We start from the raw sequence: 24,662 nt of genomic DNA on the forward strand, positions 1-24,662 counted from the left end.
GAAATGACTAAAATCTTCCCGCTGTACATTCCCAAAAGCTCGGTCAACCGCAACGCCTCCCACGGCGGCATACACGCGGAGACGCACCACCTGATCGCAGGCACGCACCATCACCAACAGCCCCGCATGTGCACAACAGCGACGCCACAACAGGACATAATTTGCAGCAACTTCACACGCCGGACTTCGCGGTGAACGCGGCCCCTACAAATCATGGCCTCGCGCGGCGGGTCTCCAAATTCCGTCTTGTTTCATTCCTTCATTTTTTTTTTTTTTCGCCCCGCTACGACGTCTCTTTTCTGCCACCCCGCGGAGGGAGCAGCAATACGAGAGAGACCAGCACCGCCGGACACGCTTGCATACCGCGCTCGCCAAGTCCTACGTAACATCGCTTTTCTTTACCCCCCTCCTCGATTTTCTTTCTTTGTTTTTTTTCTTTCTGTCTTCGTCCTCCTTCATCTTCCCAGCGTGCGCAAATGTCTTTCTCGTCCACGTCGTTATGCGGCTCCGAAAGCGAGATGCTAATGCGCGCGACACTCACGACGTCGGTGCACACGCGCGCTGCGGGTGGCACTGCCGGCCTCCGCTTTTCGCATCCTCTCTCCCTCTCGTGTTCGGGCTTTCCGCAAGACGTCCTGCGGGCAGGCGGACACGCCGCATCCCAAGCAATGCCTGTTCGCGATCAACGGAACACCGATGCTGTCTTGAAATCGACGGGAAGTCTTGTACGCATAGAGTGAACGAAGCCAGAGCGGCGGCCGGGTTTTATATAGTATACATGTGGCGCTTATGGATTAGCTTGAGCACGACGCGCGCTTGATAAATGAAACTCGATGCTAGCTTGCTCTCATAGCTCGAAGAACGCCACTGCTGACCATTTGCTCTCTCCTCTCTCTCTCTCTCTTTTTTTTTTTCGCTACGAGTGCCAGCGTCAAGCATTCGCTGGCGCATAAAGTTTAAAGAACGATGAAACAGGAGCAGGCCCAAGGCGTTTTGCACCAAGGGGTCGTATTCTGGATCACTGTTGGTGGGAACGCAAGCTATCTCGTCGGCTATCTTGAAATCAAACGCAGGCGAAAAACCGGCCGGCAGCAGTTGGGATGAAGCTTTGTCGACGTTATATCGGGTACGCATCTCACTCCTTGCTGCACCGCGCCGAGCGGTTGGTAACGCTTTGAAAAGCGGCTTCCTGGCAAGCATCTCGCCACGTTGAGCCCGCCGCCTTCGTATACTGCCACTGCACGGCACGCAAGGCTGCCAAAGCGCTGTCATTCCGCGCGTGTTTCTTGCTTCGTGGCGTATAAGGAGTCTGTCCGGCTTCTACTCTCTCAGGTGCAGAGGGTCGGCCGGCTTTCAAATGTTTACGGCATTTGGAAAGAGCGCTTTATCAATCGCAGATACGTGGAAGGGAAGAGATTTAGCGTCACGTTGTCGGACTGGAAATGTAACATACTCAGTGCCAGAAAAGCGGCGGAAAACTTTGAGGGCAAGGTCGCGTGGCTAACCTGTATTGATCTGCGAAGATTAGCATTCAAAATAACGTCCGGGACGCCGGGACCCTATGTACAGTTGTAATCAGTACGAGAAAGAGGATCATGCTCAGGCGCCGCTGCAAATTGTTATGCACAAGTGGTTGTTTGATCTATACTCTATGCACGGTGCGAATGAATTCTGAGACACCGGTTAAGCAACGGAGCTTTTTACGGAATGCAGTCGGCAAGGCTTCGGTGCTGACGAACGTTAATAGAACTCCCACCCCAACTTCGCAATACTCTTATGGAACATGCACCAACATGCTTATATTATAACGCTTGAATAAGGATGGTTTCGCAAAGACGGAGCTTTTGTAACAATAGGTACAATACATGCCTATCGGATCGAATTCCGTAAGCCAAATATAAATGGGCCCGAGAACAAAGGCCATACAAACATATCATGTGCTTCCATTTTTTACGGCAGTCTATAATATGTAATGACACAGTTTTCTAGGAATTATACATCTGCGCATCCTCAAAGTTCAACACAGCGAGTTCTTCAGAGTATATTCATCGCCATCTGGCGGAGAATTTCAATTTCCTACTAAGCTTTCAAAGCTAAAGCATGTTCAAAGCAAAAGCCGGAATTGCTGGTATGTTTGTGTAGCAATTTATCTGACATGATGAATGTGAAATATAACCAGAGTTGTCACGCTTACCCAATTTCAACCAATTCTAAACACAACAATCAGCTTCGTAATTTCGGCTATAAAGATATATCTTGATTTTCCACAATTTCGTATAATCACCGATAAAAGCTCTTCCATTTCTGATAAATTTGTACATCTGCGCAGTCTCCATTTGTATTCCACCTTCGGTTTGCTAAGTCGAGAGTCAGCACGCAAGAGCAACAAAGATTGTTCATCAAGGCCTCCCAAGTTGTGAACTGAATTAATCCGAGAAACCTGACGATGCTATTCGGTGCCGTTGCAAAACCACCAAGCTCAGCCGCTCCGCAAATCCTCAAGGGCGATTGCATTTCCTTCGTTACGAAAACCGCACACGGTCCGTTACGATTTATCGACGGCATATATTTGCGCGCCCGTGTCTCCATGTTCCGAGGCTCATCGACTCAGAGCGGGCGCACGCAAAAAAAGCGCAAATACGCACACCCCGGCACTGCTGGCGACGTGTCTTTTCCATTCCTGTACTGGGACACGTCGTCTCGCTCGACCTCCACCACATATATTGCGCTCAGCCACCGCTACTGCTGCTGCTGCTACTGCAGCAGCCCGCATCCGCGGCTTCGGAGGCGCGCAGCAGGGTCCGGCCAGCTGTGCCCACGCAACGCACGGACACCGAGCGGTTATATTGCCTCCTCCTAATAGGGGCCACATTACCGGCCCCTTCATGCGGACTGTTATCACGGCACGCCCAATGAGAAGCGCGCCGGAGGGAGCTGGCGGCAGGGGGCAGTCGCGCGCAGCACGCAAGCGACGTGCGACGAAGGAGTCGAGCGTCGGGAACGGCGCCGTGCATGTACGCCCGCATCGCTCGACGCAGCACGCCCGCTCGAGGCAGATCACGAAACGCTGACTCGCCGCGGCGCACTACACTCACAGCGACGCCGGAGGAGCCGGCCGCCGACGCCGGCAGGGCGAGCGTATAAATCTCATTTCCTTCCTGCCAACCACAACTCACGCGCTCCTTTGCTGCCCCGGACAGGTGGCCAATATCCCATTCGGTGGCAGCGTCGGTGCGCGTGCCTCCTTCTCCCTCGTGCACCGCTCATCTTCTGCACGCCTGGCCGCAAGCCGCAGAGGCAGAAGCAGCACGCCGTACACCTACGACGCGCCACCGTTTGGTTTATCGGGCACTGTCAAAATTCCGTCCCTATTTTTCCTGCTCATTGTGAGACCCCCGCCGAGAGCACGCATCTTCTGTGTTCGTGCGTTCATCTGCGACCACGCACCTATGCTATATAGGCGCAGTAACGGCCACCTCGTGATGTGTACGTGAGCTTCGCCGGGGCCGCCGAGCCGTGGCCCTCTCTTGCTCCTCGCTGCGTCCATACGATAGCGGCAGCACTGCAACTGCGTGCATCGACAATGAAGGAGGCGCCCCACCGCACGATGGCTCCCGTGGCTGCGCACAATACGGGTGCCCCCCCTTAGTGCATCTGCTGCATGCGGCGCAGTTCGCGGGGTCCCGATGAGTGCTTTTTAAGTGACCGGCGCCAGTGTTCATCTTGACGGCTTTATGGAAGGAGGTCACCCGCGCGTTCCTCCCTCCCACAGCGTTGAGATCGCTCTCGCCTCCAACTGTACGCCACTTCTCTCCTCGCCATGTTCGTTCCTTCTTTCAAGCGCCGTTTTTTCTCGACCTTCCACTGGTATACATCCATGTTGGCAAGCGTTCACTGGATGGTCTCAACGCGGAAGTGTAATCAACGGGCGAACAGCTGGTAGCAGATGTTTGCCCCGCCGCTGTATGGTAAATGAATCGCGCGAGATGCGGCCGGGAAGCTCCCGCGGCATGCCTGGACTTTGGAACGCCGCGTTATTCGTTCTCTCAGTGGTGCGCATCCTTCACACGAGCTACATGGTCGGAGATGGGAAGATGCGATGTTCATTCTGTATATAAGGGTCGTGGACGACAGCCAGTTGAAAGGTTTATGTCGCGAGAAATAGAGGAATCTCGCCCGCAGCCTGGCAAGTGGCGCCAATGTACTTACGTACTAGGCTCACAGCATTTCCTGTATCGCCGTGGGAGGCTGCGAGCATATAGGCGGGGATAGATTTTGCGTGCCACTCAGCAGCCCGCCGTGTCTTTTTTATTGCTTTAATTGGCATGCACGCTGGCGGCCTCCTCCTTGTATACCCTGCCGCTTCAGTATAGAACGGCCCGACCGGGAACCCGCCTAAAAATTAACTGCCTCCCCGCTCGCGGCGTACGCGCATTACCGACCCTGCAGTTATATCGCGCGTCGTTCCTCCGTCGTTCGGTGATGCGGGAAAGCAGGCAAACCAATAGAAGCCCGAGTAGCAGCTTTCGTGCGCCGCGCGGCATGGGGCCGCCGCTGGTTGTAATTGCCGGCGCCCAGTGGGTGACTCTCGGCGAGATGGAGCCGCCGGGTCATGCGAATGCAGATTCCCTTCATTTTAATTACTTTTTCTTTCCTTTTTGTTGCTGGTTCGGCTGCAGTGAGTACGCGCGTGCTCTCGCGGTGCGGCGCTTCTGTTATAAGCTCGCTGTATATTATGCGCGCACGCGCTATACGTGCCGTCGTCTCGACGTGCGTGCTGATTACGTGACTCAGCTGGGCTGGCGTTACATGCAATCCTGCTGCCCCCCTTGCCCGCTGCCGCTTCGCGGTTAACTTGGCGGACGCGGGAGTCGCCGCGGTCGCCTCTTGTCTCTCATTCTTGCGTGCCTACCGCCGCGCACCGGACTGCTCGGCTGTAATTTGGTTTTATGCTTGTATAGACCTAATGAGATTCTCTCCCCCGTTTTTCTTCTTTTTCTTGGTACGATTAGATTCTTTCCTCAACCCGCTCCTATGTCATTCCCCTCTCTCTTCTTTCTCTCTTATTGCCTGCGCAGTCATGTGCGCGAATGCCTGCATTTATCCCATGCGCGTGCTTTGCCAAGTATGAACAGCTGTAGCGAAGATGCGTGGCGTTGCAGAAATGCTTGAGTGTAGAGTGCCGCTGTTTGCAGGCAGACGTGACTCAGCGCGAACTCCTTAGTGCATTGCGCGTGAACAGTGTGAATCGAAATTGCCTAGAGTTGTCAAGCAGTCAATCTGGTCGCCATCGCTTGCGAGAAAAAACAAATCCACGCTGATGTCACACTAAATTCCAAGCAACGATCATGCCGCATACGTGCTACGTGTGCTCGTAAAAAACATATCTCGAACAAAGCGGCTATCGCCAGGCGATGCTGACGTAGTCCATCAGCTAATGTACCTCTGTATTGCTCTATATACAAGAGCGCTATCCTCTCGACCATTTTGTAAAGAAAAGTATGATTCACAATGTACGGCCAGAACGTTCTTGCCTCGTTGCAGCGCAATACCATGCAGTGAAATGAGATGATGTTCAAAGCCTTTTGACCTGTGTACAAAACTTCTCAGATATCTGATGCAGTGGTGCATCACCGACCTGCGACGGCATCGCTGAAACACGTGGTTTGGAAAAAAGTTTTCGGCCTAACTGAATGCCCCAGAAGGAAGGAAGGAAGGAAAAAGTGGAGAAGGAAAGGTAGGGAGGTTAACCAGTTTAGCTTAACCGGTTTGCTACCCTACACATGGGAGAGGGATGGGGGAGATTAAAGATGGGGAAGGGGGAGAGGGAGAGAGAGCACATAGCAGAAGATTCAGAGTGTTTCCAAGGTCCACGTTTATCGTGCAACACTAAAGAGTATTCCATGCAAGTTCAAAATGATTACAGTTCGCCGCATGTAAGTGACAATAACGTTTCAAGCGACTGAACGGGGTCCATCAGTCGCATTAGCAAGAAGTCTGAGAGATAGAAGCGTCGCGGTCGTAATCATCATATCACTAATTAAAGCAAGCATGGGTGCTTTCAGCAACACTAACCGGCCGATGTATACACTGTGCGTTGGTACATATTCGATCACCATTGGGATCACCTCCTTCTTATGTTAAAGGACACTTGAAAAGCGAGAAATGCGAGAAAAATAGAATTGCACAATTTCCAGCGGCCAGCCACGCCCTCCCACATTTCTCCTCCTATTCCTCGGTCTCGCCACAGATCTATTGGCAAAAGAGCCGTCATCATTTTGTTTTACGATCTTTGTCTTTTCTTGGAGACGGAAAATGCATTTCTTATTAGCAAGGAGTTGCAGTGCTAGAAATGCTTGACCAATACTTGCGCGTTGGATGGCCGCATGCGCATGCCCGGCAATCCCACGTTTTATGCGACGCAGGTTCGCACTTTGTAAAACCCTATGTACTTCACACCGTCGCTCTGCGTATTTAGTAGCTATAAGAAGCAAGGAAGTTCTGACGAGTCCATTTGCGTGAGCAACTGCATGCACCTATAGCATACTCCTTCCAAAGAGTAAACTGTCGATGATAGGGCGCTTCCGACGGAGTACGCAGCTCTCTCTCTCTTCTGGGAGAAGAGAAATCAGCAAATTATGTGCCACAGCTCTTGTTCACACCGACATGGATTGCTTTTAATTATTGTATATATATATACTAGCGTATATCAGCGCAGTAAGCAGAAAGAGGCCAGCACAAACGTATTTGGTGCTGGTGTTCACGCCTTTTCGAAGTTTGCCGATATGCTATACAATGAAATTCCAATACACGTTCACCCAAATCATCACAATGCTGAACTTCTTATTGCGTATTTAGTGCTGATTCATCTCTATTAAACAAAACTATATTTTCCCTATCGTGATGAGCCTCTCGCAAGCGAAACGGTGCTTGTTTGCGCGTGTTCTTTCCCTTTTCTCCGTGCTTTTCTTTTTCCGTTTGCTCTTTGACAAGGTGCAGTCAGCGCCAGCTAGAGGAGCGACCATATTCTTTGAATTCTCATACAAACTTCTAATTTCAATCTTCATGTTTTCAATTCCTATGTCTCGCACATTGTAGATGCCATATTTATTTCCCCCTGCGCAGCTGGTATTCACTTCGTACGCCATAAAGGAAACTCAAGCGTTGCTTTTTGTTTAACTGAAGCGATTTGGCTTGAATGAATATTTGTGGCTTAAATACTTGGCATGCAGAGAAATATGCAATTATCGGCAACAAGACGGCTAGCCTCCAATATAATTTCACTCATGCTTCATTCCACGTGCATATATTGTATCTCTAGATTTGACAGGCTACGGCAGTATCGCGCTGACAAGTGATGAACGACGCATCACAAAAGACAAGCTCACTGCGCGCTGCCAACGTCCCCAAAGTACAGTGCAGCAAACTTTAATATGATTTTTCATGACTTTTATGATGCCGTTTTGTCCCAGCACGTATACATCCCACTCACAAGAATTAAATGAGTGCCTCGAAAGAGCAAGGATGAAGTGTTGTTATATGCACAGATGTGGCAGAAGGGTTGAAATCCGGGCCAGTTAATACATAGTTGAAGGAAAAACCAGTCACAAAACACAAAGGACAAGAAGAGAGGTTCACACCACAACGACAAAAATAAGGGTTCACAGCGGTCATTGTGGTGTGAACTTCTCTTTTTGTCTTTTGTGTTTTGTGGCTGGTTTTTCCTTGAACAGATATGGCGGCTCACGGCCTTATGCCTCTTTGTTTGTTCCTTGCCATTGCTTGCAGGTTAAGCGGATAATCAACGGTTATCCGCTTAATGCTGATGCGAGGACCAGTAGAATATCTCTTCATGCCGATGCGAGGACCAGCAGAGGAAAGTAGAGAAAATAAACAACTGTCAAAGCCATATCTTACTGAAAAAGTGCAATTACCGTGAGGTGTCGTCCCTTGTCATCTGGCGTCATGACATTCTTGTGTGTCCTCTCGCTAGGCACGGGTAAGAGCTCTTACTAGTAAAATGGTTCATTGAGTGGCAAGTATCTTGCCCTGTCCAAAGCCGAAATATGCCAATGAAGTTAGGTGTGCACTGGCTAACAAAGGCATACCTCTTATAGAATTATTACACACACCTCAAAACGTCCCTAAGTATATTATTGCTTTCTACGTTGCGTCTCGCAAACCTCTTTTCATCGTGTAAAACGCGCCTTGAATTCATTCTGTCATTGGTTACTTTCCTAAGTGCCTGGAGTAGTGCTGTAAATTCTGATGTTTTATACTGTTGTTAACAGTCTGCACACTTGTATTTGTGTTTGTTGCCTGTTTTTTGTAGCTTTTGTACACGATATATGTAGTGCACTAATCTTAACTATCCCACTACTTCCTCTTCTTTCAATTTTATATCATCGCTTACACTGACTGAGGTGGTCCCCCCAACAGTTCTTAAACTTTGTGACCTTCTACTATAGTAATAATAATACTATATTAATAATACAGTATTAGCGAGTAGCCGCCATGATTAAAGGATGACTACATTTTTTTCTTTTATTGTCATTTCAAGAAGTAATATAATAAACTTTAATGATAAGGGTGACTCAGTAATTTAAGCAGGAGTGAGGGTCAATGGTGGGGATCATTATATAAACAAATAAATATAAAAGAAAGTACACGTTCATTGCCTGCCGATCAAGCGGGCATCGCGCACAAACTCTCGTAAAGAGTTGATAGTTCGCCTCTATAGCGCCCGCTTGAGGCGGAGGCGTATGGTTCATGCTTCTAGTTAGGCAATGCCGCGTCCTTTGTGTTTATATCTCACTATCGCGAGACCGGTACAGTCCCACAAGAGGTGCGTAACTGTGAGACGAGCACCGACGTCGCACATACTGCACGTCACTGGCAGTAACATCGCAGTAGGATTGTACGGTGACACTGTGTAAGACTAGGAACGCCTGTGCGTGCTGCGTGACAGTGCCCACAGAAACAGTTCTTGTGTACGTGCGTGTGTGTGTTATTTGTATATGTCTATCTTTCTCTCTCTCTCACCTATCGCATCCCCTTGCCCCTCCCCTAGTACAGGGTAGCCAACTGGAGATAATCTCTGGCTAACCTCTCTTTCTCTCTCTCTCTCTATCTCTCTCTCTCTGGCTCTGTATCTTCCTCCTCCTCCTTATCCAGGCGTTGCCTCTGATGAGCTCCTGTCTTCCTTGAAGCGGCGAACGCGCGCCACTTAGCCAGGGCGTTTTCGGTTAGTGCTGCGCCCATTTTGGTATACGCACCAAGAGTTGCGAGCCCCAAGGAAAGCACCAATGAAAACAACAGTTTATTCCTTTTGTCATGCAATCAGTAACTCAATAAACTTGAACTCTGTCATAGTAGATGCCTCAGTCACATTATACGACGTGCTTAAACAACTCTTTCGTTGTCTTTTAACTTCACTGTGAACAAGGCTTCTCCAGTGTGCCGGCCGAAAGGTTAACCTTACTAAATCTTTTTGCGCCCTCTGTTTGTCTTCATCTTTCATCATCTATCATATATGACCGTAAAGCTGGAAAGGCAAGACAGCTGAAGTGATTTACATCCATGTGCGCTTGTCACGGTGTCAGTGTTAGCCGTGCAAACTTATTGCACTTCTTACGCGAGAAAAACGCCTGTGGGCCCCCTTTAGTGTCTTGTACACAAAAAGCCCATCTGCGCTCCAAAGCCGTAGAGTAAAATGACAAGAACAACGAATGCCGGAGTAATGACTGTACACACTTTTTTTTTAATGATTCCAATAAGTGGCAGCGCCGTTCTGTGACTGGGCGCAAGCAGGCGTATTTACACATCACACGGCAGCGGGTGCAGCGAGCTTTACAGGTGGTGGGGTCGGGGTCTCTATGTACACAGGTATGTATAAGGAGCTGGATCAACACGAAGACCAGAGCAGCTGAGGAACTTGCGGGCGCCCAGAGTGTGACTTCAGGCCGCTGGCGTTTTTTCGTCGGGGAAGGAAGAGGAGACTAGTCGTGTACACCTGCGCACAATAAGAGAGAAAATGAATGGAGGGTTAATACTGCTTTCGCTTTTGCACACCAACGCTGGACATGTATATAGACAGAATGATCGGAAGAAAGTCAAACGCATTGCACATCTCGACGCAATGAAACACAATATGTAATGAACAAAGATGAGGATATTGACCTATACGCGATATGTTCCCGATAGCAAACATATAGGTGGCAATCACACATTTATTAGGCAGGCAACACTGGTTCAAGGACACTATGCTCATGGCTTATCGACACTATGAACGAATGCTACACGTGTGTTGTCGCCGGCCACTTATTGCCCGCCATAGTGAGGGCAGTCTCGTTTACTTAGTCCGCGCAGATATTTAGCCACTCATGTGATGAACGATAAGCATACCCGCTGACAACAAACCCCATTTATTTCAACGGAGCAGTATATATTGTGGGCATATCCGACGGTATTACACCCTGTTGTGCCATTACCACAAGCCCGGATTCCGAATCTGCAAGATGCGGAATCTATCCTGCGAGCGCCATAATTCTCCCTTCACAAGACAAGATGCTGCGCCTTCGTGCGGGAGAAGCCTCGGCGAAGCAGCGTGTTTAAACGTGTCCGCGTGTGCCCGACAGCCCGGCGCCGCACCTCCCTTGCCTGGAGGTCACCGCGCGCGCGAACTTTGAACCGGGTGGCCAGCGCGGTCGCTGGTTGGACCCCTCGGACGACCGTCGTGTGCTGACTTTGTATTGGGCCGTTTGAGTGACAATGGGCCTCGGGGATTATAAAAGCAGTGACACGCCGCTCGAAAACAGGATCCGCCGACCCCACCTGGAGAGAGGGTCGCTCCCGACTGGGGTGAGATGTGTCACGCGTTTTCGCCGGACGCCGTCGTGCGAGAACAGTCGCGTTTGTGCTCGGAGTCTTCGCTACCAACGCTCTGTCACGAAACGGGTGAAGAGCGCTACGGGACCACAAAGCCGTAATCGTGGTGCAGCGGTGCAAGTTCGTAACACTGCTGGCACCGGTTGGAAATTCGTAACACTGGATGGCAGCTACGGGATTGACCGGCATCAGCTACCTCGGCGCGGTGAGTGCCTGAAGTTTACCTCAAACACCAGACTTTCTCTGACACAGGTTATAGTAGCTTAGGGAAGGATTTGGTGTTGCATTGTGATAACCTTGTGTGTTTCAAGCCTAGTAAGAGTGTTTTGAAAACCAGGGGATGCTGAGGGGGTAAACAGGGCAGTGTGTGAAATACTTGCATATGTCTTACTAGTAGTGTTATAGTAGCGTACGGCAGGTATATTCAAAAAGGGTAAACAGCAGGAGGACAGTGTGAACGATGGAGAAGTACAAGGTGAAGGAACTTCTCGAAATTTGTGAGGAGTTGGGCATTGAGTTGGGCTCAACCAAAAGAAAGAATGCGATCCTTGAGGTCATGAGGACTGAGGACGTAACGGCTGAGGAAGCCGCAGAGGCCTTGGCGGGTATCAATGAACGTCGCGAAGAGGAAAAGGAGGAAAGGAGAGAACAGCAACGTCGCGAGGAGGAAAAGGAGGAAAGGAGAGAGATGCGTGAGCACGAGCTTAAAATGAAAGAGTTGGAGACCCGAAATAGCTCGCCAGCGCCTAGTCTCACTTCTAATGTTCCCAGAATACGCGATCAACTTCCACCCTTTGTCGTCGGAGAGGATATGGCCAAATACCTCGTGAAATTTGAGCACGTGTGTGAACGGAATAGCATTGAGCGATCCCTTTGGGCACAGAATCTGTTAGCCTTGCTTCCTGGGGAGGCATCAGACGTAATAACTTGCTTATCGAAAGAGGCGTTTGAGAGCTACAGTGATGTGAAGGAAGCGCTACTGCGGAAGTACAAATTGTCGCCCGAAGCTTTCCGGCAGAGGTTCCGGTATGCAAAAAAGGGTAAGGAGTCGAATGTTGACTTCGCGTTTCGTCTAAAAGCCGACTTGGTGGAATGGCTGAAGGGCGAAGAGGTTTACGACGACCGCGACAAAATTGTCGAATGCATCGCGTTGGAGCAGTTCTACCGTTGCATTGATGAGGATGTCCGGCTCTGGCTGCAAGATAGGCTAAAGGAGGTTAAGCTAAACAAGGCAGCAGAGTTAGCGGAAGAGTATTACACCCGCCGCAGCTTGCACAGCAAGGCAGTGCGCATAGAAAAAGCAGATAGAAGAGATGGGTTTTACGGGAAGCCCGACGAACGGAAGGAAATCACGCGTCGCGAGTTTCGGGACGACGAGTCCCTTCCCAAAGAAACTGTAAGGGATGGACAGAATGCATCTCAGAATGATGACGATGGTCCGAAACAGCGAAACGAAATGACGCGTTCTTTTGAAAAACGGAGACCGTTAACCTGCTACAATTGCAAAAAGCAAGGGCACATCGCTGCAAGCTGCCCAGAGAGAATTGCTTTTGCAACGATACAGGAAACTCACAAGAACATACGTCTATTGGAGCCCTATGTGCAGGAAATTAAGGTAAACGGCAAGAAGTGCCGAGCACTGCGGGACTCTGCAGCAACTATGGACGTTGTTCACCCGTCTTTCGTCTCCTCGAGGGATTTTACGGGAGAGTGCGTTAGGATACGGCAAGTGGCCGAGAAGGAGAGTGTCTGTTTACCGATCGCAACGGTTAGCATTGAAGGAGAATTTGGGAAACTTAACACCGAAGCCGCTGTGTCAGCCGCCCTCCCGGAGCAATTTTCCTACCTCTTCTCAAATAGCTCGGAGCAGCTGCTGAGGGATCAGGGCAAATCATTCTTTGCCGACGTGGCGTACATGGCCCCCACGCGATCCAAAGCGCGCCCGCTGTCGAGGAAACTTGACTTAGCGTCGGTGAGCGAAAGGCGGTGCGGCACACGGACTGATCAAGGTAACTTGAGTGGCGAGCAGTCACGGGAGAGGCAGAGCTCGGAGGCTGGCCTAGACGAGCGGGTCCTGGAAGTGAGTGGGAGTGACGCGTGCAGTGCTAGCCGCGATATAGACTCGACGCCGCAATTAGGCGACGCGGGCTCCACACTCGCTCCGGTTTCCGCCAGCTGGCAGGAGCAGGCTGCAGTTGAAAGGGAAACTCGGATTCGCGAACAACAGGAAGATTGTTCACTAGCCGATCTGAGGAAGAGCGTCAAACGGGGAGTGAAAAAAAAGGGGGTTTCATTTGGCAAGGAATCTGGCTTATTGTACCGCCGCTACACGGATAAGCAGGGTCGCAAATATAAGCAGCTTCGGATTCCGCGAAAATATCGCCGGGAAAAATGAATGACCTCATTTGCTTCCTCAGAAGTATGTTTTCGGTCCAAGCGATTTCAAGGGGACCATTCTATTTGTAATTATTATTGCTGATTAATAATTGTTTCTATTTTGTTGTGTTGTTGATTTGAAAACTGATTGTTTGAGCCTTGTGTGCTAGATCGTACACCTGCCTCTTGTTGCAGCGGGAGCAAAAAGAGGGATAGCAATTTAGTTAGGTTGATTTGAATTATGGCCTTATCTGGTGTTTGACGGGAGACAGAGGGCACTTGTTCGTGTTGGGTGTTGCCTTTTGCCGGTCGATTTTGCAAGCTGCAGAACGACCAAGCGGGACCAGTGGCGAGAAGCAAGGTCTTAGGAACGACCCGAGCGGAGCTGGTCAAGGTGCCTTGGCGACGACGTGGTGAGCAGAGCTCCTGTCCTGGCGAGTCGGACCTGGGCACGTGATGTTACCTGGCGTCCCGACACTGGACGTGAACTTGGACGAGCCGGACGAACGTGCGCGCCTGGCATCCGAGCCACGTGGAGGCAGCTCGTCTTCCCGGCGCCTTATCTGAGGGCGGGGATGCTGTTGTGCCATTACCACAAGCCCGGATTCCGAATCTGCAAGATGCGGAATCTATCCTGCGAGCGCCATAATTCTCCCTTCACAAGACAAGATGCTGCGCCTTCGTGCGGGAGAAGCCTCGGCGAAGCAGCGTGTTTAAACGTGTCCGCGTGTGCCCGACAGCCCGGCGCCGCACCTCCCTTGCCTGGAGGTCACCGCGCGCGCGAACTTTGAACCGGGTGGCCAGCGCGGTCGCTGGTTGGACCCCTCGGACGACCGTCGTGTGCTGACTTTGTATTGGGCCGTTTGAGTGACAATGGGCCTCGGGGATTATAAAAGCAGTGACACGCCGCTCGAAAACAGGATCCGCCGACCCCACCTGGAGAGAGGGTCGCTCCCGACTGGGGTGAGATGTGTCACGCGTTTTCGCCGGACGCCGTCGTGCGAGAACAGTCGCGTTTGTGCTCGGAGTCTTCGCTACCAACGCTCTGTCACGAAACGGGTGAAGAGCGCTACGGGACCACAAAGCCGTAATCGTGGTGCAGCGGTGCAAGTTCGTAACACTGCTGGCACCGGTTGGATGTCCGTAACAACCCTGTAGTCATATCTGAGTTCTGCGTCAGCTACGCAGCGTTCCACGCTCTAGTCTGGAACTAAAGACGGTTTCAGCTAAGACGCGTGCCCTGGCACTCGGGAGTGTTCTGAGGGCTCTGACTGAGACTCTGAGACGAATCTCACATCATACTAACGGGAAACACAGCAAACTAACGCCATGCTCCATGTCAAGTGCTACCTATTAGCCAAACATTCAATTTAACCTACTAACCAAGCGTTGAAAACCTATTGCATATTATGCATTAACAAAACATCAAAATAACAACGCTGAAGGTCATAAAGTATCAATAAAGTTTCATGAGAACTGCATCGGATAACTGCTGAATGCCTGCTTTTCGCATTTTTTTTTCTCAACTTATCGAGGCTCTTCTGAAAGCCGAGTGCATTAAACTCACTACTTTACGTGCTAGTAGCAGATCAAATATATACAAAAAGCCGTCACGACCACGTTTCTCGTCAAGTTGCCGAGTCACGTGCAACCACACCAAGTCCTTCGAAAGCGCGCCAGCGCAGAACTCCATACCGCTGTTCAGTGGGGACATCTCGCGACGAGGTCAAGCTTGTCGAGTCACGTAGTACATCTACGCCACCATTGGCGCCCAGCCTGCTATCTTGTTTCCCACGCAGTACACAAACGGTTTCAACAAGGGCGGTTACGCTATGTCGTAGGGTAGGTGGGCGCTTGTTTATCGACGCCATTCACGCGCGCTGTCCTATCGTGGATGCAAACATGCAACGGTTCGTCCCGCCGTCGCGTGGAGGCTTCGATCTCACCGCTGCACGGAGCCTCTACCGAGCCATTTACTGCCACCTCGCACCTATGCATGCTCGGCGAGCAAACAGACCACCCGGAGAGCACAGCAAATATGCGCGCGCTAAAACATTCAATGTTGACTGAACGAGCAGCCAGCATCGCTGGCGAAAGCGCATCAGCCGTAACAACAACGTCAAGAAACGAAAGAGAACAACATTCTCGTCTCTTCTCTTAAGGCTTGGCAAGTGTTGGAAAAAAAAAAAAGAAGTCCACGGTTTCAAGCCGTTTTTCCGCGCGCTCGTTCGCAGCGCGCTCGCTCTCCCGAATTCGCTGCTGCCGTACATTTCATTCGCTTTCAGCTTTCGGTGGGTCGCAAATACGCAATATTTTATCTCCGCTAAGTGCTCTCGGGCCTCGTACAAAAAGCTCGCACTCAACCCCCCCGCGCGTTGCCGTCGCTCTTAGACAAAACCAAAGGGCACTTTGTCTCGCCTCGCTGCCTTCGTATATATACGCTGAAGAGGAGACCCGTCCCATCTCTTTCCAGCTCTTTCTTTTTTTTTATACCTTTTCTGTTTCTGTGTACTACATCGCATCACCTCGCGATTCACGGCTACTGCATTTACTCCGCCGCCCGTGTCGTCGCTTCAGCGCCACATTCTCCGGTTGCGTTTTCGCACCTTGCGCCCCCCCCCCCCCACCCCGTCCTTTTGGCCACCTTCCACATCCACACCTTCTCCTTTCCCTCACACATTTTTCTCTTTCCGGGCCTTTGTGGCACTCCGTACCTCGCGCAGTCACAAAACGACTGCTCCGTGCTGCCGATCGCTCGGCTCTTGCCACTCTCCTATATATACTGACGCACCGAGCTTCGCACGCACGCACTCACGCACACACACACATATATATATAGGCTTTGCGTTTCCCACGCCCTTCACGCGACGACCAATGTAGAGGCCCAGTAAATTTTTATACAATCCAGTTCGTGTTCCTAATGGAAAACACTTGTCTGGCCGCCGCTTCGAGCCTCCATTAAAAAGCCACTAATGCGTTCTATCAAGAATTTCTGCGAAATCGATTCAGACCTGACCGTCAAAGAAAAGAAGAAAGATATAAAGGTACATTTGGAAGACCTTGGTATCTCTCTCTTTCTCTCTGCGCATCTGCCCTTTTCACGTTGTTCTTTCCATTCGTATCCTCGCCGCATGACTACTTTCGCAGATTTATTTCGCGCAGCACTTTGACGTGAGGCGGAGAGGGCGGCAGTGCGTGCTTCCGCCCGTATATCGACGGGGCTGGAACATGAAAAAAAAAGATAGAAGAGAGGACAAACTGTAAGAAAGCGAGCAACCGGCGGGGCCGCGGAAGGCCGAGCTTCTATAGCCTTCAAGCTTTCGTCGTGAATCGCTTAGCCCGCGCTGACGGTGTGTGTAGTACATGCGTCACAATTTATTTTGTTCTCTTCCTTCGGCCACTGCAGGCAAGGCCACACCGTGCCAATATTTCGGCGGTGGACAACGCTGCAAATGCGCTGAGGAGAATTTCCACGCGAAGTTCGTGCCTTGAAGACGAACGAAATGTGTCCCCTGTTCCGCCCTCTGTGCAAAGATAAAGGAAAGGTGCAATATACACACGAGAGGGGCGAGCGGTGAAAGATTAAGGCAATGTATACAACTGGCAACGACGTATTGAAGCGCAGATACGGAATCTTCACGCAAGGGTACGGTTTGCTTTGTGAAGCTCGGATGACGAGAATGCGAAACACAGGCGTCGACTAAATGTCGTTGGTAAACAAAAAACAACCGTCTCATAAAACATTTGTTGTTTAAGTGTGGTAAAAAGCCCCGACGTCCTATATCCCGGATGATCGAAAACCAATCAAGGAAACATTCTGCATTGTCCACGTGTTCCTTATGCAAATCTATTACAAGTGACATCCGTGGCACAGCAGTCAAAATCAGTGGTCAGTAGTCGTGACACTTGAGCTAATTACGTGATCGGAAATAGCACATCGACGCGGCTCGCATGTCTTCTTCAGTTGCCAGCAAAAGAAAAATGAGTGCAATTTTTTCGACTTGCGTTATACACAAGTTCTTCGCACGAAAGCTATCGTAACTGTTTCATGGAGGGGATGAAAAGTAAATAAAAACAGAAGGCAAGGATGTTAACCAGAAATGCGTCTGATTGGCTACCCTACTCCGGCGGACGGGAGAGAGGGAATAGAAGGATGAGATAGAGGGAGGGGAGGGGGAGGAAAGCTGCGGTGAGCTCGCGCACGCACACGGAGGGCCTGAGTGAGTCAACGGCGTTCACATATGCCATACGCCCTCAAGAAAGACAAAAGTGCCTTCACAGCTTTGTGGGCCGACGAGCGATGGGGACGGTCCTCAAGCAGCACCTGCACGGACAACGGCCGATCGTCCAGTCGTCGCAATGCGATAGATAATGTCTGTCTTTCCGACTGAAATCGATTACATGTTTCATGGAAAATTTTTCATCTCATAATTGACATAGCTCTTCGAAGCTTTGCCTTGAATATGTGAGCATGCTTCATGTTTACCAAATGTCGAAACTGTGCCGCTGATAATGGCGTTGTTAGATTTTCCTAATCATTTATCCACGCGAAAACGGAAGGCGTCAAGAAATTTAAATATGATTCTAATCTGTGACTCTAACCTTCAGGCTATAGCGACAAACGAAAATCCGGTAATGTAAGACAACTTCAACGTGGAAGTGATATAGCCAGCTGCAATGTACAGCGTACAAATGTACGTTCGATATTTCAATTGCAAAGTCGCCGAACAAGCAAGTTCGTTATGCGTTAGCAGTTCTCTGTATGTGGGTGAGTCATAAAAATAATTTAAAAAAAAGCACGTTCTTTTGGTCGTTTAATAACTGCAGGCAAATGCGAATACACGCACTCACAGGCAGCTCTCCACCGATGCAGTTATTAAATTAACGCTGCCTCCCCTCCCCCCTCTTGTCTCAAATTAACAGGCATACACACAGAACCATATAACCATTGCGTATGTCGTTGTATTATGACGCCGGTACAAGAAGAGAAGAATACAAATTGCGTGCTGTGCTTCTGACGAAATCTTTCTTTTTTTCTAAAGTCTGTCGTCTACAGCGAATGCAGTTTAGCTAATGAGACAGATCCGAGTTGACTAAGAATGCGAATAAATGCCCTTACATTTTTGTTCTCTTGCTCATTTTTTTTTCGGAAGCAGCAAAAGTAAAGAGAAACGTCGAATATCATGTAAAGCGTTGCGGCAAATAAGCAAACAGATCAGCTAAATGTGACTAATCATATTGAGCTCACTCTCCTTTGTTAATGCACATATTTGAAAAGCGTTTCCTTTCTGTCTGTGTTCTTCATTCTCTTCTTTTTTGTGACCATGTCGAAGTCTGGCAGAATGGGGTCTTTGACTTAATCGTTCATTTCTTCAGCAGCACCACGTTTATAGTGTATGTACGGGAGTGATTAAGCGTCTTAAATTCAATATTATTTAGTCAACTGAGAAAGTGGAAACAGGGGCCCTATCACGTAAAACAATTCCGACCTGTCTTTGTTCCAATCTCCTGACGTCAAATTTACGTAACCACCAACGCGAGCATCGACTGCTAATCCGCAGCGTTCTTTGAAAAGCCCATTCAAATGCGCTTATCGTTTATTGGATCTCACTTTCTTTTGCTTTCAACGCGAATAGCATTGCCTACACTAAGCATTTTTTTCTTATCTGATTGGCTGACAAGAGGCGAGGAGCACGCTGTTGTGGATAGAGTTTCGGCGGGGCCGAGCCAGCACAGCGAAAGTAGAAAACCGGATAAGGATGTTGGTGTCGGCGTCTGCGATGGGTCCGCTTCCCCTTAGCTTGCGGTGGCTGGTCGAAAATCGCGGCGGCGTGCAACGGAAGGTTCAAAAATGCCGCTAAAACGGATCTTCAGCAAAGTAGAGTTGGCAGAGCAATGTTGTATACGTGCACAAAACTCTCGATAACGTTATACTGCCACGCAAAATCTTTAATTACACGCATATACATCCATGCTCCCGGCAGCTTCGAGTAGCCAGTGCCACGGCGATCGGCAGGCCGCCATCTTCTTTTCTTTTCGGAACGGGGCAGCCTCCGGCTATTCAGAAAGAGTTTCAGTTTTGGTCGGCATATTAGTGCGTCTTTAGCGCTACACATCACTTTGACGCGGTGAGTTTTCGCAGATTTGTGACGTCGCATGACAGATAGGCAAAGACAGGCAGCGCAAAAAAGTTTGATCAATAGCTATTGGTCAAACGAAGCCTTTTTCTCCATTAGCGAAAAAGGCGTCAAATGAGAAATTATTATTTTTCTTTCGTTTGGTCTAATCATGCATAATAGTGTGCACATATCATATCAGATGGGACATATCGTGACGTCGCGTGGCCGAAAGGTGCGGTGGCTGGTTGCCCGAACATTTTTTGACAAATCGTGGAGGGCATGATTCCAGAATTGAAATAGAAAAGTTTGGAATAGCTTTACGTTATAGCGCCCTAGTACGAAAAAAAAAGAAAATCTTAGGTACTGCTCCCTAAAAACACTTCCCATATACAGACTGGTACACATACCTGAAAACTGAGCAATTATTCCTAACAGGTAATTGTGGGAGGCTCGATCTTGACTTTTCGAATACCAAATAATCGGGACACATTAACGCTCTTTGAAGAAACATTCATTAAGTTAGCTGAGTCACTAATAGTCTCATACGTCTTCACCATACGTGGAAACAATGGTTATTTGTCACACCTGTATATCATAAGCAATTACGGTTGGTTTTAAATGGTTCGTTTAGTAGGGATCGAGCAGGAACACGAGGAATACTTCCGCGACTGCAGTAGTGACATACCTCGGTACAACAGTGTATTAATAGAGTGAGAGAGAAAGTCATAAGCGAAAGGTACGGAGGTTACCGTACCAGGCTGAGCCCGGTAGGCTACCTTACACTGGGGAAGCGGGAAGAGTATTTAAATGCCGCCTCCGTGGTAGGTACGCACTACAATTCTGGAAGCTCTAGGTAGGTACATATGCACAACAAGTTTACATCGACAGTTTAGCGCGCTGTGGTCATAATTTTGAAGCGCCATAGTGCCAGTTTCATACTTTGCATGTGAGAGCTTGCGATACCAGCAACTCGTAAGGCTGCGACATGGCGACTGCAGAAGTAAGGACCTGTGTGTGTAACGCCAGTTCTCGCTCACTTCAGTACACAAAACAGTTGCTGCCCCCTACGCCATGCATGTAACGGCGTCTAATCGAAGTACAGCATTTTCTGCTGCCGCATTCGTGCGGCCTAAGATCCGGCCCATGCGTGCACCTTTCGCACGCGGTCCAGAGGCCGTGGCAACGAGCTATCCGCACCCAATCTCTTGGGAACGGAGCCCACGCACGTGCGACACCCGCACTCCTGCGGACCTGCGCGAGGGAGGATGATGCCGATCGATGCTTTCAGCGACGGGGTGCCTGATAGTGGTTTCTTGCCGATAAGCGGCTTGACCGAGCGTCACGTAATGAGGAAGCCATTAATGGTGCCGGGCGACTCGGACGAGGAACAAGCGATGAAACAGGTAAATGGAGTGGCGAGCACGCCAAGCAAGCTAGAACCGCGCTGCGTCGGCGCCTCAAGTACTGCGACCTCTCCGGGTGGCGATCGCCGATATGCAGCTTTGGACCTTGCAACGTGCTCGCTGCTTGAGTGCTTTCCAGGATGGAAATGTGTCAGGTGCGGTGATGTCAATTCTGCTTCACGATTGAGACTCGGAGTGTTTCGCGTCGCTTGAGACGAAGGCAACGGACTAAGAAACTTAATGGAAACGGCTAATACAGCTGGAGTGGCAAACTTCTGCAGGGAGATTGCATGGTTGCCAAGAGTAGAACAGGTACGGGCGGCAATCTCTCGTTGCCGACTCCGTAACTGTCTAAGCCAAATAAGGCGGACAGCCGAATCACTCCGGAGCCTCAAGAAAAGTCATCGGCATTATGTGTCTAAAGGGCTGACCGTGGCGACGTGCTGCTTGGTGCCACTCCACTGATGACCCCGTGTGGAGTAATGCTCCGCGACGGAGATTTTAGAATTCATGACGCAACTAACGGCGCCAGATCCGCTGGGACACTCGCATCGCGGTACAATGCTGGTATCACCGTGGTGCACCAAGGCTCGAGCACTGGACGGTGTCATTTTGCTTTCGTTCAGCTTGCGCCCGATTTTGAGCGCGCACGTAGGCACGTTCACTCTCCGAAAATCTAGGTAATGCCAGAAAGCTCACGTGCTTGTTATCCTCCAAAAAAATTCGCTTTACGCGGTCAGCCTAACACGAAACCCTGTACATCACATGATGACAGGGGTGACCAGGTGATGACATCTAGTCCATAATTTTTACCACCAGCACTGACGAAGGCACAAGGGCATGTATATACAAAAGCATAATGTGTTTAGTTTTTTTTCTTTTTCATCCTTCTCTATCTCACCTATCGCATCTCCTGGCCCCTCCCCCAGTAAAGGGTAGCCAACCGGAGATAATATCTGGTTAACCTCCTTGTCTTTCCTTTGTCTCTCTCTCTCTCTCTCTTGAAGCGGCCTATTGAACGTATCCCTTCATCCCGTGTCTGCTTAGTTGGCCGTTGGCTGCACGTCAATATTCTTTTAATATAAGGTAGCGCAATAATCAAGTGGCGATTGCCACGAACGCTGAAATGTGCAGTGCTCAGCGATTCAAACGCGATAATGTGACTGCAGAGCAGCCGGTGCTTCTTTTAGTGCAGGGTAATTGCTCGGGTAGCCAAATGCAGCCAAAAGGCACCCGAAAGGCCCTTGTTTTAAAACGATACCATACATGCATCAGTCCGGTGTCCCCAGCGCCCACCGATGGTGCAAAAAGCGCCGGCTACCGCGTTTGAGTCGCTGATCCCTGTACGCACTGGCGCGATCTTCAGTGTTGGCGTGAGCCAGGAATAGCGGAATGTGAACAAAAGAAGAAAGTACGAGTGTGTTTCACTGCTCACGATTGTCGTGCATGTTTAGGATAACGTGATATTCTTCCGATAAAAGAACAGCAGGCCAGTATAGATGAGCACCAAAGGAAATGTTTTCCTCGGTCTACATGACGCGTGCTCAATTCGCAGTGCTTTTCTTTCGCAGGGACTTTTTGACATTGGCCGGCCTAAGTTCGCTAATGATATACCCCCTATCCCGATTGTCTGATGTCTGTGGTTACGTATTGCTCTAACTTACGAATGTCATTGTGATATCGGCCCAGCTTCGTGCAGCATAGCCTGTTGAAAAAAACTGGGCTCACTCTCACAAAATGTTCTTACGCTAGGATAGTTCGTATAAAGCAATTTCCAGCCAATCGTAATGACGCTGGACAGAAGATTACCGAAGCTGGCCAGTCAACTGCAAAGAGCATTTACGGACAAGAATCTTCTGAATTCGGCTCCCTCACCATCCGAATTAAAGAATGGCGCCACTTGGGGTCCTATAGCAAGATTAACGGGCAATTATATGTAGCTCGGGCAATTACGAATAACTCGACGCTGGCCCTTTCAGGTGTCCATGCACGGCAAAGTCAGTGTTGTCCTACGCTCCGTCGAGCACATTTTCTGCCGCACCCACCGTCAGCTTATTACGCGTTCTTTATACAAATATGCCTTACTGACTAAACAATATTTATGACCCCCTGCAAACTGGTGGTGCCTTCGCGTTTGCAAAAAGAGATGCGGTAGCAAAGGCGTGCCCCTGCTATAGGAAATGGTGCGACCAGTCGGAACCTTTTCTACGGTGATAGAGCTATAGAAGCCGTTCATGGAAACTATTTTCTGCTCGGAACGTCGAGTCATTAAACTTGTGCGCAGGATATTGACTATAAGAGGAGGTGTTTTTGAGCAAGTCGGTGTACACGATCTTCCAGCACCAGGATAGCGCTGACTTGGACTAGGGTAGGAAAACAGGAACACACTTTCTCATGGTGTTCGTTATTGTCAATTTCTTTATACGTGCGAGAACGGGACAGACTTTTGCGCGTTCAGGTGTCAAGGGTGAGATATTTTCACGAGTGGAGCCAGCAATGCCTTGTCATATAAGTACAATTTGGTAAAATTCTCGAAAACGTGTTGCTTCATCATTCGGACTTTAGCTGTCAAGACTACAGGTACAGGCTACAACGCGAGGAAGACAAGGCGGATAGTGTGGGCGCACACAACGTCTAATTCTGTTCACATTGTCTTCCTCGCGCTGTATACCTATAGCCATGAGCCCCCATCAAGCCGAACTTTCCATCCTATTGAAGCTCATTCATTTCTGCAAAGGTTCTCTTTGAACTCGATCTCTTCGCATTGTTGATTAAAAGAAACTCGGTTGCAAATCGAAACACATCTCTTCAAAGAAATACCCTAAAAACGTTGGACATCTAGGATATCCGATAGCACTATGTCATTGTAAGGCCTTCACTTTTCATTTTTTTTTTTGCCCGAGGAGAAATTTGTTGATAATAAACCTGAAGGGGGCATAACTCGTTCGCACTCACGTGCGAGCGACTCTGAGTGACAGCTTCAAATTAGATCGGACGCGGGCCATTTTCGCCAATCGTTCTCGCCGCGCGTGAAGCCAATAACAGGACGTATAATTGAGTTGGGGAACCGGGTCGCGCACGTGCTTTCACGGCATTTCCCATCGCTGCGAGAAACGCGCTCGTACCCAACTGACGATCGAAAACTCATTTCGCGTTTCATAATTGAAGGTTTTCCCCGACACTTCGCCATCCGTAACGGCGGAAAGCAAAAGCACTCATACAGTCGAGCCAAAGGAAAGGACGAAGAGACATCGGCGGGACGCTTTCTAAACGTCACGTTCCCACAGGACGCGCTGCGCCCACTACACTACTGCGCATTCCAAGTGGTACTGCGCATTGCCAGCAGCGTTGTTGCCGTAAGAGGGTCATTAGAGCAGTTTTGCCCCCACCTCCATCAATCGGACAGGTTAGTTTTGCCGCAACCGAGTCCTCGCAATCATGGACGGTTCCGGTGAGAGAATGGCTAGAACACAAGAAGGCACAGAGAGAAAGAGATCCCCGCGCGTTCTGGTCCCGACAGCTGCAGCACCGCGGCAAGTAATCACGCAAACCTGGCAGCGTATATAGGGAGGCGAGCAGTGGCAAAAGCGTCAGAGAGCTTCGCCTCGGAGCCTGCGCGGCATAGCGCAAGCCGTATAGCTTGGCTGGCTGGCCGGCGTCCAATGGAGGCGCGGCAAGTGGCAATCAGTCGCCGAGTGACCAGGGCCTCGCCTGGAGCGACCGCAGATTAACTGGGCCTCTATCTTATTTCACGTGCGAGCGAGCCCCACGGCGGACGGTGGCGCGGGCGAGAGAGGGAGCGCAGGCGACCGCCGCTTGATTGGATTGGCTGCCGAGACCGCGGAACGCCAATCAAACGCCGCTAATTAAAGTTCAG

General features: G+C 49.9%; 1 protein-coding gene across 2 annotated transcripts in view; it reads right to left on the reverse strand.

The window, feature by feature from the left end:
- Window positions 1-9,729: 9,729 nt before the first annotated feature.
- The window catches only part of LOC135898767 (uncharacterized), a 168,996-nt gene continuing 154,063 nt past the window's right edge, over window positions 9,730-24,662 (reverse strand). For both annotated transcript variants that reach the window (XM_065427907.1, XM_065427908.2), the window contains one exon: window positions 9,730-10,012. The gene's annotated coding sequence lies outside the window, so the exon portion shown is untranslated. The remainder of the gene's footprint in view (window positions 10,013-24,662) is intronic.

Source organism: Dermacentor albipictus, chromosome 3 (assembly GCF_038994185.2).
Source record: "Dermacentor albipictus isolate Rhodes 1998 colony chromosome 3, USDA_Dalb.pri_finalv2, whole genome shotgun sequence".
Classification (NCBI taxonomy): domain Eukaryota; kingdom Metazoa; phylum Arthropoda; class Arachnida; order Ixodida; family Ixodidae; genus Dermacentor; species Dermacentor albipictus.